Source organism: Palaemon carinicauda, chromosome 24 (genome assembly GCF_036898095.1).
Source record: "Palaemon carinicauda isolate YSFRI2023 chromosome 24, ASM3689809v2, whole genome shotgun sequence".
Classification (NCBI taxonomy): domain Eukaryota; kingdom Metazoa; phylum Arthropoda; class Malacostraca; order Decapoda; family Palaemonidae; genus Palaemon; species Palaemon carinicauda.
The window spans coordinates 94,309,864-94,312,363 of NC_090748.1; the positions used below are offsets into that span (position 1 = coordinate 94,309,864).

Sequence of the window (2,500 nt, forward strand, 5' to 3'; positions counted from 1 at the left end):
AGAGAGAGAGAGAGAGAGAGAGAGAGAGAGAGAGAGAGAGAGAGAGAGAGAGAGAGAGAGAGATGTGCTTTATAATTTAAGATTTTGAAAATAGTCAAATAGATGGAGAACAGTACTTCTCTCTTAATAAACATCAACACTTCTTATATAAAACAATTTGCTATATGCCATAATAATGCAACAATATATCTTTATTTATCTTAATAGATTGCGTTTAATACGTTTAGACATTTACAATATCAAAGATCTGATAATACCACGAACAAACAAAAGATATTTTTTTCTCTGAATGGTACAATACTGAAAGAGGTTTTGGGATTCATTGGTTAGCAAGCGTCTGCAAACGATTGTGATATCTGCATCGCTTCTGACTAAAGATAAAAGATATTAGAAATTGAGAATGGGGAACTTCTTAAAAGTATATTAGAAGTAAATAGATTTCCTTCAATTTCTCATACGTCAATTTGGTATCAGAACTTATCTTGAAAAAAAAGAAAAAAGAAACTGCAATATCAAATCTAAAAATAGTCTTCGAAGTATGTCTAATGAAACAGCATGAATTATTTAGGAAAAAATCCTTCAAATGTTGGTACAGAGATAGTGTCATTATAGAATATTACTGCAGCGCAGTTTACCTTTCTTGGTAATTACTGCATATGAGTTGGATATCATCTCTGGTAACTACTTAACTTAGTACCTACTTAACTGGCAGTCTCCGCAAAAAGGATGGTACAGAGTTTTCTAAGTATATCGTTTTATCATAACGTTAGTCGCTAAATATCTGAGCTCATTTATTTTGGGATACACTTAAAAAACCCGAAATTTTAATCGAAAATTATCTGTGAAAATGTGTGGTTCTCAGCCGTATTTCGGCAAATAGAGGCGACCTTAAATTTTACCCTACTTTATGATTTTACTGGTTGGTGACCGTAATATAAATTTTTAAGGTCAAGAAATCAGATTTAAAACGGTAAAATTCCTGACAAAATTTACTCCAGGATTTTTACAGTTTAAATTTCTTGTCTCAAACAGGGCAAGATATATTGTGTGTGTGAAAAAAAGAGAATTTGTCTAAAACACTGGAAAATCCCAACAGCTTTAACAATAAGCTATCAAATTTTTTCTGTTTAAGCTCTTATAAGGAATACTTGCAATTAATACAAGTCGGGAATTCATACATTTAAACGAATATTTTAAGAATTGTAGGACTTGATGTTCTTAGATGTATGTGTGTGCTATAACTAGAAAATAAATTATTTGAAAAAATATGGTTTCAACCAGAATTCTCACTTATTTTCAATTATATATTGATGTTATATGAAGAATCGTCACTGGCCCTATATCATTCTCTTTACAATTTTAAATCTACGTATGGAAAGTTTCCGATTCCATCCAAATGCTATGGCAATGATAGACTTTAAAACTGTCATTGGGACAAAAATTTTAGTATAAAAGATAGGACTCAATTCTGGACCAAAGCCATTCGAGAAAATGATACACCTTACTAAATAAACAATTCCATTAGCGAACTTCAACTTCCCGATATGTCTTTGGTTTCCCTTTATACATTTTAATAATTCCGTCTTTCAAAAATGGTAATATCTGCTGCTACTATGAAGTTTATAGAATAAATGTCAAATAAAAGAAAATTTTAATGCATAAAACATATAAATTTCAAATGGATAAGAAGCTTATAAACTGTGAAAGGAGAAAGGAAAGCGGTTGCACCAATTTTGAGCCTTATGAATGAAAAGGCAAAACTGTTCGAATTAACATTATACCTAGTTTTATATAGTAGATGCTATAATCAGGGAAGATCTGTATGTAAACGATGGCCAGGCTTATGGATAATTCCTTTTCGAATTTTAAGTGGGCTGTATTTAATTAAACATTATCATTGAAAAGATCTTGATTGGGAGAATATAATGTCCCAGATTAACTGACGATCATACATAGCTTTGAAAGGTTTTGATTCCATCCCTCATCAATTGTCCCTTTTACCGACTTTAACCTGGTCACTTTTAAGGGATTAAGCAGTCATATTTCTACATTCTGAAGCCGAAATTGATGCAAATAAGATTACCTTTACATGCATGAGTAACAAAGTTCGTTTCAAAACCAAACTAATATGCATATATAACAAAAATTAATGAGCAAGAATAGTGCCTTGAAGAACAATAGATATTGCCTCCTTGCAGTTACTCAAATACATAAACAATTACTACTTGTAATCTATAAGTTAAAAATTTGATAACGATGTTAAGAATGAACTCACCAAATCTCGTCTGCTTAATTAAACAAACAAGAGTCACAAGACGAAGACGGTCAGAAGTAGCACTAAAATCAAGACCGACGATACGAACTTCATTACCACAATCAAGGGGTTTTTGCTCAACACTAGAAATTGTATGACTGGTATTACTAGCTCCAGAGCCCTTGCTGAAGTAAAAATACAAAATAGCAAAAAGATAAATACATTCAGCATAGATAATAAGGCAGT

General features: G+C 31.6%; 1 protein-coding gene across 2 annotated transcripts in view; it reads right to left on the reverse strand.

The window, feature by feature from the left end:
* LOC137617897 (homeobox protein Hox-D8-like) overlaps positions 1-2,400 on the reverse strand; it is an 8,742-nt gene extending 6,342 nt beyond the window's left edge. For both annotated transcript variants that reach the window (XM_068347843.1, XM_068347842.1), the window contains exon 1: positions 2,276-2,400. The gene's annotated coding sequence lies outside the window, so the exon portion shown is untranslated. The remainder of the gene's footprint in view (positions 1-2,275) is intronic.
* Between the last annotated feature and the right edge of the window lie 100 nt (positions 2,401-2,500).